Genomic DNA, 16,535 nt, shown 5'->3' on the forward strand with positions numbered 1-16,535 from the left:
AAGAAGAAGAAGAAGAAGAAGAAGAAGAAGAAGAAGAAGAAAAAGAAGAAGAAGAAGAAAAAGAAGAAGAAAAAGAAAGAGAAGAAGAAGAAGAAGTAGAAGAAGAAGAAGAAGAAATGCCATTGATAAGTTCTAGGATGTCATTGAAAAATAAAAAGAAGAAGAAGAAAAATTGAAGAAGAATAGAAGAAGAAGAAATGTCATTAATCAGTTCTTGGATGTCATTGAAGAAGAAGAAGAAGAAGAAAGAAAAATAATACTAATAATAATAATAATAATAATAAGAAGAAGAAGAAGAAGAAGAAGAAGAAGAAGAAAGAGAAGAAGAAGGAGAAGGAGAAGGAGAAGGAGAAGGAGGAGGAGAAGAAGGAGAAGGAGAATGAGGAGGAAGAGAAGGAGGAGGAGAAGGAGAAGGAGAAGGAGGAGGAGAAGAAGGAGAAGAAGGAGAAGAAGAAGCAGAAGAACAAGAAGGAGAAGAAGAATAAGAAAGAGAAGAAAGAGAATAAGGAGAAGAATAAAAAGAAGAAGAAGAGGAAGAAGAATAAGAATAAGAATAAGAAGAAGAAGAAGAAGAAGAAGAAGAAGAAGAAGAAGAAGAAATGCCATTGATAAGTTCTTGGATGTCATTGAAGAAGAAGAAGAAGAAAAATTGAAGAAGATTAGAAAAAGAAGAAATGTCATTAATCAGTTCTTGGATGTCATTGAAGAAGAAGAAGAAGAAGAAGAATGGAAGAAGAAGAAAGAAAAATATTATTATTATTATTATTAATAATAATAATAATAATAATAACAAGAATAATAATATTAATAATAATAATAATAATAATAATAATAATAATAATAATAATAAGAAGAAGAAGAAGAAGAAGAAGAAGAAGAAGAAGAAGAATTGAAGAAGAATAGAAGAAGAAGAAATGTCATTAATTAGTTCATGGATGTCATTGAAGAAGAAGAAGAAGAAGAATGGAAGAAGACGAAATGAAGAAAAAGAAAGAAAAATAATTATTAAAATTATATATATTTATTTACAAAAATATTAAAAATAAACTTTTAATAAATTGTTTTTGTTCTTACTCTCTTTAAAGAGAGTGAACTACACTTTCTTGCCATGTCAGTGTTGGGGGTAATAATTTTATTTAAAATATTTGGGGGGTTATAGGACTCTCGCAAAGTATAAGTGTGTAGTTGGGATTTGGGGTAAAGGTTGGGGAGGCTTCTGACTTGAAGAAGAAAGTTTAATTTGTCATGTAGCATTTGAAAAATGACTTGGAATTTAATGAAACACTTGAATATGACTTGGCAGATGATGTGGCACACGTGGAAGCTGACATGAGAGAATGTGTTACACTCACAAAAAAAAGTGCTTAAAATGTTTCTTTTTAATGGGTTCAAGGGTCCAGCTCACAAACATGTAAGTAGAAGTGTCCAACTTACAAAACCGACATAGTACAGGGATCCACTGAGCCATTTTTGTCAACTATTTTTTCATTATAATTTTCTAAAATTATTTTAAATCATTAGCTATATTGATTTATAGTACTTTTTGTATTAATTTTAAATATATAAATTATTTTAAAATATTTAAATAATATGTATTCGAATTTATAACTAAAATCAAGTGTTTCAACTTTCGTACTCTAAATCATAAATTGAACGGGGAGGTAATAATCAAGAATTAAACAACTAGGTAATCAACAACAACAATAATACCCAATATAGAGTCTGTTTGGAATTGTTGTTCGAAAATTGCTTATTTGAGAAACATTTTTACAAAATAGCTTTTTAGAAAAGTACTTTTGAAAAAACACAATTTATGTTTGATAAATTCATTTGAAAAGTGCTTTTGATAAACCAATTGTGCTCGAATAATCTTTTCCAAAAAGTGTTTTTGAGAGGCAAATGACCAGGAAGATATGTATCAATAAAGTTTTACAACTACAATCATTTTATAGAAAAAAATTATTTAAATATCTATTATAATATTTTTGATTAAAATTTTATTTAATTCAAAAGTACATATTATAAAATTTTCAATCAATATTTATTTACATAAATACTTTTAAAAATATTAAATGGATGATATATTACTTAAATAACTTTAACTTACTTAAAAATAACAAACTAAATCATTAAAAATTATTCCATAAATTAGATCACTAGATATGAAAAAATTCACCACATAATGATAACAAATATGTCACTTTTCATGAAATACTTATTCAAAATTAAATATTCAAGAAAAAAATTACAAGTGCAGCCAAAATATCATTTGATATTGCAACGTCATTCGTATGTCGTGTTATCATTAATAATAAAAAAATAAAGAGTTATATATTCTTTAATCATCATCATCAATGATATTTTCAATCTTATTCAGAATGAGTGATTAATAATAATAATTTATAAATCATAGGATGAAATAAATAATTATGATGTAAATGTGAAGTATAAAATTTTAAAATCAAATTTTAATCAAACTTGTAAGATATGCTAATTAATTAATAAGGTATATATGTGTGTGTGTGTGTGTGATAGGGATATTTTTGTAATGAAAAAAATAATTTTCTGCTTCTGCTTCTACTTTTTCTTAAAAGCGGAATTTTCACTACTTCTGAGAAATTTTCTACTTCTTCCCAGAAATAGAAAAATTGCTTCTGCATCTTTTTAAAAGCACTTTTGCAAGTTTATCAAATACCATTCTTTTTTTTAAAAAATATATTTTTTTGAGAAAAAAACAATCTCGAACAGAACTAGAGGTGTTTGTTAGCCAAACCAAACCGACTTAACAAATCGACATTTGATTTGATTTGGGTTTGAATTTTAAAGACCTATAATATTTGGTTTGATTATGGTTCTACTAAGGAAAAATAAAAAATATAATCAAATCGAATGAATAAATTTTGTATAGAAATTTTATAATTATTTGAATATATAATAATAGTTTTTATAAATAATTATAAATATTTATAATTTTTAATCATTAATTTGATCTTAGTTACTTATTTCATATGCACTACAACACATTTAAATAATTTTCAGGATTTAGTTTAAATATATAATAATAGTTTTTCATATATGATAATTATCTAACTGTATATATGTGATGTGATGTATTGTCAGTTTTTAGTTTCTTTGTTAAAACATTCATCTACTCTTTAATAGTTTGCCCGTTCGAGTTTTTAATGGTTGATCATTCTATTTAAAGGTCTACACAGTTTTCTATGGATGTTAGACATGTGAAGTGAAAAAATCTCTACAGTTATACAACTTATCCATGCTAAAATTTCAAAATAGTATTGAAAATAACAGAAATTCATATACATTTATTTTGTGATAGTAAAGAGAAATACATTGATTCCTAACGTACATTTGAAATAGTTGACTCATGTCCCATTATTTTATTATTAGCTAATTATAAATCAAAAAATCATACCAAACTAAACTAAAACCGACAAGGACCAAATCGATAATTTTTATTTTATTTTATTTTATTTTATTTTAGAATTTAAATATCAATTTAATTGATTTGTTTATGATTTTTATTAAAAATCGATTCAAATCAAATCCTGAATGTCTTGACTCATAATGTGAAGTCTGAAAAAGATAAAGAGTACTTAGTATTTTTCCTAACTCGAAAATAGAGAAATTGTTTTTCATGTCTTAAGCTAGCTAGTGGTTTTGACAAAACCAGGGGCCATTAATTCTTGAATGTTTTTTTAACCTTTTTGACCTTATTAAAGAAATAACAGTTTAAGTTTGGTGCACTATACTGTTGATGTATTTTTTTTAACATCATTATATCACTTTTACATGTTGTAGCAACTCATTTATCTTTATATTTTTACCTGAGAAATGAATGACTTGCTGCAACAGGTAAAAATTACCTGATAGCGTAAAAAAATTACAGCAACGACGCATCATACTTAAATTCAAGAAATAAAGCAGTTAGGATCTTCATGCATTTTCAAACTTGAAAACCATATACAATTCATTTGTTTGTAAATCATCCTTGGGATTGGCAAAGATCACCATTATTTCTGCATTTCTCTATTTATTTCTCCATGCTATCACTACCAGAAATTAGATCTAGGTGACGGTTGTAAAACCATCGCAATAGACAAAAAAGCCGTTGCCATAGACCTATCACAGCTATTCTGCAAGCGTCCCATAGGTGGGCGTTGCGATAGGTCTATTGAACGGTTTCTGCGATGGTTGTCTAAACCGTCGCCATAGGTAGAGCTATAGTGACGGTTTCTTTCAACCATCACCATATATAGAACTATTACTACGGTTATTTTTTGACTTATTAAAACGCCTATTTTCATCTATTGAAACGGTTACGAACCATCGCAATAGATGTTATTGCAACCGTTACTAACTGTTGTAATAGCAGCTATTGTGACACTTTTGTTGTTCTGTTACAATGCTTTTTGACTACCTATTACAACTATTTCATTACTTATTGGAACACTTATTTTCATCTATTTCAACGGTTATGAACCGTTACAATAGATTCTATTGCAACGACATTAAACCGTTGCCATAGCATCTATTGTGACGCTTTTGTTATTCTGTTACAACGCTTTATAAATTATAACACAATATATACACATCACAAAATAAAATCATTCATTAATAATCTCATAATTCAAAATATGCAACAAGCTAGTAATTTAAACTCAAAAGTAAAATGTAATCAATTCCAAATGATTAGTTAAATTTTTACATACTAGCAAGTTCAAGTCACGATAAGTTTCAAAAAATTCAACACAAAATTATTGATAAGGTCAATGTCTTTATCATTTTCTTTATCTCTTTCTTCATTTTGGACACCTATAAAAAGAGAACAAATAATATAAATTAGCACTTAAATGACACACTTAGTGCTGCAAGAGAGGTGGAATAGCACAACTAATGCTCCTCTACTATGTTAAGCAGAAATATACTAGGAGCGACAAAAATAATCTGAATCAAAAGCTAAGAGACACTCATAACAGAAGCATACAGAGCTGCCAAAACTCAGGACGGTGTGATTTAAATCTTCTAAGGAAGAGGGCATCTAGACTGGAAGCAATTCCATTTGTTAGCCATGAGGCTAGGGGAGGAGGACGTGACATTCCAAGAATTGTTGGATGTAGTATAAATCTAGTACCCAGATTACTAGTAAAGTAAACTGGAGAAGAATCTAAAATGTAGCCCGAAAGACATTCTCTAACGAGCCGGAACTCACCCTTCATATTAAACATATGAAACAAATTATCATATCATCAGAGATCACTGATGATGTTATCACATTACGTAAAAAATAAGGTAATGGACTACCAAAATTAGGAAGCGGGTGTGGTGGAGGTATCATCAATTTTTAGAAAATAAAGCAACCAAATATGACAAAAGGAAGGGGAGGTGTTATGATATGCTAACGGTATTCCTGGTATAGAAATCTTTTAGATAGAATTGTACGGTAAGCTTAAAAATTTGAGAACACAAATCATGTTATGGAATGGAAACTAAGTTGCCATTTATAATTTATCCAATTCACTGATGCCCAAGCCTGTCTCATAGTAGCAAACTCATATGTTAAGATTGAGAAAGAACATAAACACCAACAACTATGCTGCAGTCCCAAACAAGTAGGGGTGAAAGAACATAAACATCATGAGAGAAAAACATAATAGAGTATACCAGATTGACACGTTATTCACATTTGCCCTCGATTATCTGTGATCAAATTAAAGAACAAAAGAAATTAGTTGCACCATGTAGAACACACTATGATAGATAAGAATGAAACACTTCAAACTATTGTATGTACTGACGTACATATTTGGCAATGATGATCATACTACATTTTTCAAAGAATTGTTCTTTACCTGGAGAACCTTATACATGCATGCTTTTGGTCCACCAGAAAAAGATGCAAACACTACAGGGCACGGTCTAACTTTTAGCTCCTACACATACAACATTAAACAAAGTGGCCATTAGAAAGTCATAACATGACAGAAACATGGTTATTAATTTTTATATGATACTAGCCAAGTCCTTGTTCATTCTTGCTAATTATTCAAGAGTCGAAGAATATAAACTACAAGGTCTGGATTGAAAATACACTCATACGTTCAGCTTATACAACCATTTGTCAGTTAATGGGAAAAGGAAATATACACAAAAGATAATCCATCTTAAAATTTGAGGCATATTAGATTTGATGAGTTTGGATTCCTCTTTTTAGAAGGGTATCACTATTCAACCATGTAAATTTCTTCAGTCAGTGAGAATAGTTGTAAATATATTTACTTAGAATCTTCTGATAATGGAGATGGTAAACTGCTCCCAAATTAGGCATTTAAGCAAGCAATGGGTTTTAAAGGTTCCCGTGTGAACTAATATAAGGCTTTAAGGTTAAATTGTGGCCATTAAGGTTATAAGGTTGTTTACTAATATAAGGTTATAAGGTTAAACAGTGGCCGTTAAGGTTATAAGGTTATAAGGTTGTTTACTTAACGGTGGTTATAAGGTTAAACAATGGTCGTTAAGGTTATAAGGTTATAAAGTTGTTTACTAATATAAGGTTATAAGGTTAAACGGTGGCTGTTAAGGATATAACGTTGTTTACTAATATAAGGTTATAAGGCTAAATGGTGGCCGTTAAGGTTATAAGGGTATAAGGTTGTTTACTTAACGGTGGCTATAAGGTTAAACAATGGCCGTTAAGGTTATAATGTTAAACGGTGGCCGTTAAGGTTTTAAGGTTATAAGGTTGTTTACTAATATAAGGTTATAAGGTTAAACGATGGTCATTAAGGTTATAAGGTTGTTTACTTAACGGTGGCCGTTAAATTTTACTTATAGATTAGGCTTTAAACGATGGCCATTAAGTTTTACGTATAGATTAGGCTTTAAACGGTGGTCATCTAGATTAGCAGGTTGGTCTCACGGTATGAGTAAATTGTAAACCTTAGAAGATGCCAAGAGCTGCAGCAACCTGCAGCAATTTAAGTATTAGCTCAGAAACTGTCTCACCTGAGAAGGAAAGCGAGATTCACTAGGGTTCTTCTTGTCCTCCCAGGCAGACAGATCAATGTTTGAGCCACCAAATCTAGCAACCTGCAGTAGTTTAAACATTAGCTCAAGTTGATTATATAATTCTTTTGAATTAATTTTGCTCTATTAAGATATACCTCATCCAAAACCAATACTGTCAAAACAAACAGACCCAAAAATGCCATCAGATCACCTAATTCCTCTTCAAACTCGAACAGATTTCACCAATTTGGTACACAGAAACTGAATAACAACACTATCTAACTACAAACAACAACACCATCTAACTAGAAACAACACAATAACATAAATGCACAAAGGGATAGTCCTCCTAAACTGTTTCACCTTACTGACCAGAAATAAATCATCAAAGTGAGTGCCATAAATATATATATACAACACCTTGGCATTATTCTTAGACCAAAAAACCAATGGAAAAAAAATGGTATTTACAAATACCACAAAATTTATCTGTGAGAAAGAAGACTACTAAATTTTCCACATCTCCACATCCAAATTAGTAGCAGAGATTGCATAACATCAGTTGAGTGCCCTTTCTGTGTAACCGTGGATCTTGATGCATATTTCTCTGAGTATTTGTATGGTATTTACTCTTAGGTGCTCTCTGTATATAATATGTATATAAACAACTGAATGTATATATAACTTATAAGAAAAAACATTATGTGTATGAGGTTGTTCTACTTTTTTATTTACTTTTAAATGGATCAACCCAACATTGATCTTGCTTGATGGCTTTACGCTACCTCTCTCTAAAAATATTTATCTCGATATACGATTGGATCAACACATACACATCTCTTAAATAACTAGATCTAAACATATATCTTAATATCTAGACTCTTAATCTTAACTAAAACAAATAAGACATCAATCAATAATGACAACAACAACGACATACCTAGTGTATTCCCACATAATAAGTTTTGGGGAGGGTAGAGTGTACGCAGACCATACCACTACTTCATCTGAAGTAGAGAGGTTGTTTCTGATAGACCCCAGCTCAGGACCGCTATTCCTCTTTTAATATATAATATAATCAACCAAGCTTAGCTGCACCTAATAGGCAATGTTTCAAAGTAAGCTGGGAGACCTCTCTAACCAAAATGTAGTCCTTTATTAAAATTCATGGATCCAAAAGGAAAATTGCGTTGCCATTTTCCTTTAAGTGGCCAAAATAGAGTCGTAGACTGGTTGAAGAAACCAAAGTTGTGAAATACTCAAGGGGAACAATGATTGCATTAAATAAGTGACATTTTTTTCTGCATGACAATAACCTATACTACAAAATCGTCCAAGGAGAGAAATTACCTACTGATATCAATGATCAATCCAGAGGAAAATAAAGAACAAAGGTTATACCTGGTCTAGCTCTAAGATTTTGTTATGATCCTTATTCAGTTCAGTAGGGACAGATCTAACAAGCTTTTTCTTTCCCACTGTAATCACCTCAAAACCACTACCTAATACCTAAAAATGCAATTGGATGTCAGTTTATGTTCGAGCAACAGTAGCAAAACATACCAGTCCTAAAAGAACAAATGATGGTTACTATACGTTCAAAAGAAATGAGTCAAATGATGAACTTCAAATCATGTTTTTAGACTGATATATATTTCTCCTATCTTCCATCTAAATGAGGAAGATTGAATGAGCAATAATGACCTGCAGTTTAGAAATATCTTGGGTGCTTCGTGTATTAAGGAACTATAAAAGATTTAGAAAAGAGATGATACTTCTTCCTGCAGTTTACCTTTTTTTTTGGGACAGGGTAGTTTTACAGTACAAATTCTTTTTGTTCTTTATTTCACTAAATAGGGCAACTAGCAAAATCAAATATCCGGGCATCCAAAGGTGAAACATAAAGAATCTTTATAATCAGATGCACAAAGCACTAAACTGTAAAATATTCTCTTTCAAGTTAAATGGAAAAAGAAGATTTGCTATATTTAGCATCAGTTGTCAATCAATCTTTCAGTTATTGCCAACTGGAACATAAAAGCTTAAGCCAATACCTTCAGCTTGCTTATAGCACGCAAGCTGTCATCTTCAGATATCGTCTCTCGAACAGCTTTCCGCCTTTGACCAAGAAGTTTACAAAGATCATCCAAGCTTATCAAACCTCCATTGTGAGGTCGAGTAGCCAGGAATACCTATATAATCTGTACCCCAAGTTCAATAATCTGTACATTAATCAATAATAACACAACAGAAAAAAAATCTAACAGTAATATCAAGAAATTCATCTAAAGTTAACTCTTAAATATTAAATTTAGTTTGCCTGACGCAAAAGTTGAAACCATGAACTAAGCCACACCCCAATGGCTCAAACTTTGCTAAGTGAGCTAATCCCTTGGACAAACGACAAATCTCGACAACTACATATATGTCTATAGTCACCTACCCCTTCCACAAAATAAGGGCGACGTCATCGCCACCATGTCACAGTCAGCACAAACTCACTAGACCGTTTACCAACCAGAACAACTGGTGGCGGCGGAGGTGGAGGCACGACGACGACAATGAGGGACTAATACTAGAGGAGCACTAATACTAATAACATAGAGGAACTCACTCTAGCTCAAGAAATTCAAGAAAATCCACAATACAGAAAACCTCATATGTCTAATACAATAAAACATTATTACTGTATAACTCAACAAGCTAAGTGTAGACTAAGCTTGAGTTGTACACTACGCATCACCCCTTGCACCCACCTTAAAAAAGCAAGAAAATACAGAGCACCAATTATCTCCAGCTCAAGAAAATCAAAAGGGTATTCAAAAAAAATAACAAATTAGAAAAACACGGACAATATATACAGTGTAGTCCCACTTTCACAAAGTGGGGGTGTTGGGAGGGTAAAGTGTACCTTACCCCTGCTACAAAGGTAGAGAAGTTTTTGATAGACCTCGACACAAGTAACTATAATAAAATAATATAATAATTGAAGTATAAGATACAACAGATACTAACAGAGAAAACTGGTAAAATATCCAGATGCCAAATTAGCTAGATAACATAAATATTCATTTTTATTATCCTAATAAGTTGATCCCCAAAAGATTGAAATAAACCCCTTTTTTACCCTACATTACTGATAGCCTAAAAACTACCAAACACACAAAATTGGCTACTAAGATACAAATTCCAGCAACCAAACAAAGAGAAAACAACACATAGAATGGAGATGAAGAAGAAGATTACTTGAAATTGAAAGATAGATAGAAAGACCCTTACCCTTATTAAGTGATTAGCACTAAAAGATATTTCAAATCTTCAAACACACTTCACAAATAAGAGTTCAAACCTTCCTCTTAGGTGACCCAAAGGAAACATTCTTCCTCAAACCACTTTTCTTGCCAAATTATCCAAAACAAGTGAAACCCTAACTTCAAATGTTCTTGGACCACTTTTGGATTCTAAGAGCTAAAACTAGAGACTAAAACTACAATATAAGAGTAATAACCAATTTTATCAAAGTCTAATGAAAAGAGAAGTAAAATGTTCTATTTATACTATTACATTTAATGGATAAAAATGCCCTTAATGAGGGAGGGAATTTGGGGTGCCTCTTGAGTGTTGTTTTGGTGTGTATAATGACTTTAATGCCCTTCACTTGAGGTGACTCTTGAGTGTATAAGTTCCCTTCCTTCCTTTTCTTGACCAAGGCTTCAAAATACTTCGAAAAGTCTTCAATTTCTTACTAAGCCAAAGCCTTGACCCTTAGACCATACTTGGTGCTTTTGATGCTCCTTGTGCTTGTATCATCCTCTCTATCTTGAATAAAATTTGTCCTCAAATTCAAACCTTGCTAAACCAAAGAGAGAGCAAAAACAAACACAAAATCCCCTTGGTAGGAGTGTTAGCATTAGTACCACACTTATATCATCAACCCATGGTTACTCACACTTAATATACATCTACATATCCTTGGTTTTTAACAATAAAAGCTTAGCATAAAGGGTACCAAATACATGAATAGCCTCAATATCAAGAATAAGTGAGCACGGCCAGCAACTATAACCTTCACATCTCAAGAGTACGCCGAGGTCAAATGGGAGCAAATGGTAAAGGTTTAAGTCTAGATAGACCATTTCTTTCACTAGGTTACCAAGTTCACAATCATTCAAGACATTATCCACCACTAGGACAAACACAAGGTCACTATGAACAAGATTAATATAATGGCTTTTATTACACAAGTTCAATAGACCATGTTCAATATTAAGACCATCATTACTAACATCAACACTAACTTGAAAGTTTTTAATCACACCCTTATCATGTTTAAGTAGTGAGCTAACCTTATAAGCATATGGTTCACTAAACACATCATAAGAACTAACAATGGAATAAACATGCACTTCTATATCAACAGAACCCGAGAACACTTCACAAGGAATCACATGACAATAATTTAAGTTCTAGGGAACATAAGGTGTAGCATTATCACCTTGGTTTGGGCTAGGATAGTCCACTATTTTGTGACCCTCGGTCAAGGGTGTCTTGAGTTGATTTTCAAGTGAAACCCCTGTTGATCCTTCTTTGAAAAGTTATGAGCTTGAACCTGTAAATAAGAAAGATCAAATCTAGGAAAAATGCTAGCCTTTGGGTTAGTGAGTATCATGGGACCTTTGTGGGAAAGTCCTACAAATAAAGTTGTCCTTTCCCTTTCAATTTCCCTACCCTCAGTTTCCCCTTTTCTCTCCTTTCTTTCTCCAAACTCTTCTTGTATCTCACCCTCAAATTGCTCTCCATCTTGAGATCCCACCTTATCACCCTTAAATTCTTTCACTATATATTCTCTTATTTGAATGGAGTGGTTTCCGCTTAGTGGATCTTAGGGAGGAGGCATTGGATTTGATTGGCGGTGGATTTGAATTAGTGGCATGGAATTTGGTGGAGTGTAGGATCTTTATTTTTGAGGGGTTTGAACTTGTGGAGGGTTTGGTGGACATAGTTTATCACAGAGTCTATCAACCCCCACTTTCAATCTAGCCACACCACCCTTAAAGGATGTCAATCACTCCTCAAAGCATCATGATTATCTTCTATTTTTTGACCCAAGGCATCAATCAGATCCATCAAGGCTCCAATAACATCATTTCCCAAAGGTTGCAAAGTAGTACCTTCGGATTCCATGGAAAATGTACCTAAAAAGTGCAAAAAACAGTAGGCAAACAACCTACGAAATGAGCAAACAAGTTAGTTCAAAAACCTCACTTCACGCACACTCAACCTCACCTCACACTTGGCTTGACAAGCGTTGGAGAATTGACAATACTTGACAATTTACTTGAGAAGAAAGAAGCTTTGAATCGGAATTGATCTTTGTTTGAAATGACTCAAAATAAGTGATGCACGAACTTGAACCAACAAATTACTACGACTTGAAAACGAGAAACACACACAAAAATCAGAGACACAAAATAAACGAACTCTAAACTAATTACCAATCTAGTAGGTACTTACTAGTTTGCTAATTAGGGATAGAATTAGCTTAAAAGAAACTAGAATAAAAAATTAGAAACTAAGAAAAATCTAACTTTAGAGTCGAATTTTGGTTGAGCACAAGTGATGATGTGGCACTACGTGGTTGGTTGTCACTTTTCGAAATTCCAAAAATAAATTTCCAACTTGTTTCGGCGAAACACCTCTTAGGAAGGAAGAGAATTCGGTTTTCGGGGGGGGGGGGGGGGGGGAATTTCAAGTTTGAAACTTTTTCAAGCTTTAAAATGGATGAGAAATGAATTGGTCCCCCTTTGTACTTGCAATTGTACTTTGTTGTCCCCTTGTCCCCTCTTCCTTTTGGAAGAATAGAATATTCTTTGAATATGCTTTTGGACAAACAAATTTTTCACTCTCTTTATTTTCTTTTTTGGATCAAACAAGAACTTTGAATATCCTTCTTCACTAAGTTATAAGATCATGGATGAACAAGATGAATATTCAAGCGTTGACCAAGTTTGACCACCTAGCAAATTGAACTCCAAATCTGATTTTTTTATAGATCTAGGTTCCTTATGCCAAGACAACCCCAACTAACTAAAAATCAGCCACCAAACACGCTCAAATCACCAAGACAAAATCAGATCTAGCTCAAAAAGCTTTAAAACTCCATAGCCATGGTGGATCTAAGCTCAAACTCAACCAATCTTCAATCTAAAAGTAGATCTAGACTCTTTAAGCGTTAGAGAACAAGAAACTAACACTAGAAACTATCAAAACACAATAAAAACTTGTAGATCCAACTTGGAAAATTCGGATCTACAAAAAAACACAAAAGACAACACACAATTTTTTTAGTATTTTCTAATTTTTGACTCTTTTTTATGAGATTTTCTATATAAGAACACTAAAACCAAGATTTAGGGATGTTGGAACAACCCTAACCAAGGCTTTGATACCAAATGATAGCCTAAATACTACCAAACACACAAAATTGGCTACAAAGATTCAAATTCCAGCAACCAAACAAAGAGAAAACAACACATAGAATGGAGAGGAAGAAGAAGATTACTTGAAATTGAACCCTTATTAAGTGATTAGCACTAGAAGATGTTTCAAATCTTCCAACACAATTCACAAACAAGAGTTCAAACCTTCCTCTTAGGTGACCCAAAGGAGACACTCTTCCTCAAACCACCTTTCTTGCTAAATTATCCAAAACAAGTGAAACCCTAACTTCAAATATTCTTGGACCACTTTCGGATTCTAAGAGCTAAAACTAGAGACTAAAAACTACAATATAAGAGTAATATCCAATTTCATCAAAGTCTAATGAAAAGAGAAGTAAAATGGTCTATTTATACTATTACGTTTAATGGACAAAAATGCCCTTAATGAGGGAGGGAATTTGGGGCGTCTCTTGAGTGTTGTTTTGGAGTGCATAATGACTTCAATGCCCTTCACTTGAGGTGACTCTTGAGTGTATAAGTTTCCTTCCTTCCTTCTCTTGACCAAGGCTTCAAAATACTTCAAAAAGTCTTCAATTGGTTGCTAATTCCAAAGCCTTGACCCTTAGACCATACTTTGTGCTTTTGATACTCCTTGTGCTTGTATCAATTACTGAGGAAAATGTATTAAAACTTAGAAGTGAAGCAGATGAAGCAAATGAAGAAAAAACATAAAATCTCACAGGAAAAGAAAAAAGGGGAGATCTTTACCAACAAAAGGATTCAAGAAGGAATCAAATAAGCAAAATGGTAAACACTAACTCTTTTTAACTGAAAAAAGCAAAGTTTTAAGTCAAAATTAGAGAAAATTGTGTGAGAACATACTGATAATGAAAGCAAAAATTCCTTGGAAGAACACTTTAGTTACAGCTACAGTAAAATCTCCCCAAAACCCACAGAGTTACAATAAAATCCCCAAATTCATTGCCGGACGATCTCCCACAGAGATACACAGATCTCCTTCCATATAACCTTTCACGATTAGGGCATCGATTAAAATTTAGAGAAAGTCCATAGAACCAAACCTTTAGCGATTAGGACATCGATTGAAATTTAGAGAAAAAATTAAGTGTTGGTAGTGAAAATGGAGAGAATAGTTGGCAGTGAAAATGGAGGAATTTAGAGAAATTTTAAGCATTGGCAGTGAAGATTTAGTTAGAGAAAAAGTTTTATGAAAGTGTTTTATTTTTGGCGGACTGAATAAAATTGGTAGTGAAAATGGAGGGAATAAAATTATAAGCATTGCAATAGCTTATTTTATTTATCTATTACGACGCTTAATGTCAAATGTGACGGTTATAGGGTTAAATTATAGCTAATAGAACAATTATTTTTGGCAATGCTTGAAAGCGTTGCAATAGACCACCTATTGCAACGCTTTGTTAACCGTCGCCAAAAAGTTCATTGCCATAGGGTAATTTCCAGTAGTGTATGTAAGTATACTTTTCCTATTATTTTTTGCTTGACCATGACTTTGATGACATACTACTTTTGACTTACATTTCGGAAAAAATTATATGATGTCTCAAATATTAGTTTTTGTAATAGTAATATATACATACATAACATTTTTATTTTATAAAAATAAGGAATTATTTATTATGTAAATTTAATTTCAAATATATCCTTCTTTATCAAACTAATGAAATGTTAATTAGTTGAGACTTCTACCGAAAGAAAAACTAATTCAAATTATGTACACTTACACTATCAAGTTAGTTACTTTTTCTACCAAACTAATAATCAATACTTATCAAGATACTTACAAATATTAAGAGATTTGCTTGTGTAAATATTTTCATACACCATCAATACATTGAATTTAGACTTAAGAGAAGCTAGTTCATTGCACTAAAGCTTTCGCTATATATGAAGTTCGAAAAAAGGGCAAACTACTTCTATTGTATGCATTCTTACCTTGAATAATTTCTGTAAGAGGCTTCCACGGCTTGAATTTAGATTAAAAATAAAATATATTAAACGTTAAAGCATATATATAGAGAGAGAGGGGAAAAGAAAAATAACCTGAGAAAGCCATTGCAGAGAAAATGCAGAGTAGAAAACGTCAACGGATCTAGCCGGGAAGAGACGATGATAAAAGGAAACAGGAACTCCGACAACAAAGTAAGAGCGATGGATATTAGAAGATAAGCATTCCGCCATGCTGCCATAACCATTATTAGCCAAAGGTGGCAGTAGCTCAAACAATGTGTTGAAGTCATTGGAAGGAAGGTCAGAGAAAAAAACAGAGAATTCGGGGGGTTGTTGACCCATCGCTTCATAACTCCTGCTCATATGTTCAACAATAACGTTGATTATGTAAACAGTGTTGCTGCCGCATGAACATCCCAAGTCGACCATCACAAAAGGTCTTAGTTGGACCCCGTCAAGGGTTTCTTTCAATAGGTGCAGCATTGATCGACCAAGCTGTCCCTGCATAATGTAGCATATGTTATGTATACTGATAATAAAAAATTCTTGTTGCATCGCAAAAGAGGGAAGACAGTCGAACTTTCACCTATTGAGTGAAACTTTCCTACTAATCGACTAATTATAAACAATTTTACGTGGCAAATTAAATGGTCGCAAATTATCCCGTATGTCAATCAAATATATGGTTTCGCAAATAGTTTTCCAAGGAAATAAGTAAAAGAGAAATAGTTACTTCTTATGTCCCAATTATTTGTATGGTACTTTTCAATTAATGTGATTTATGGTACTTTTAACATAATCTTCAAATATATAAATTATATTTTAAAACAATTAAAAATTTCATTTATGAATTCACAGTTAAAATTAGAGAATTAAACTCTCAAAATTCTAACGATGCTACATAAATTAGGCAGGGGTAGGGATGGGGGTGGGAAGGGGAGTAGAAATTAAGGTATGGAAGTGATTACCTGTGCTTGAGAATTATTGACGTAGCTAGCCTCTTCTTTCAATTTTCATGTTGGATACAACATTGTCCTTATTTTCACCTAATGTCGTCATATTGGATACAGAGAATATTGC

The 16,535-nt window shown here is 32.5% G+C and overlaps 1 pseudogene; it reads right to left on the reverse strand.

Moving 5' to 3' along the window:
• The window catches only part of LOC107865329, a 34,393-nt pseudogene extending 17,879 nt beyond the window's left edge, over nt 1–16,514 (reverse strand).
• Nucleotides 16,515–16,535: the final 21 nt, after the last annotated feature.

The sequence above is a fragment of the Capsicum annuum genome, chromosome 3 (genome assembly GCF_002878395.1).
Source record: "Capsicum annuum cultivar UCD-10X-F1 chromosome 3, UCD10Xv1.1, whole genome shotgun sequence".
NCBI lineage: Eukaryota > Viridiplantae > Streptophyta > Magnoliopsida > Solanales > Solanaceae > Capsicum > Capsicum annuum.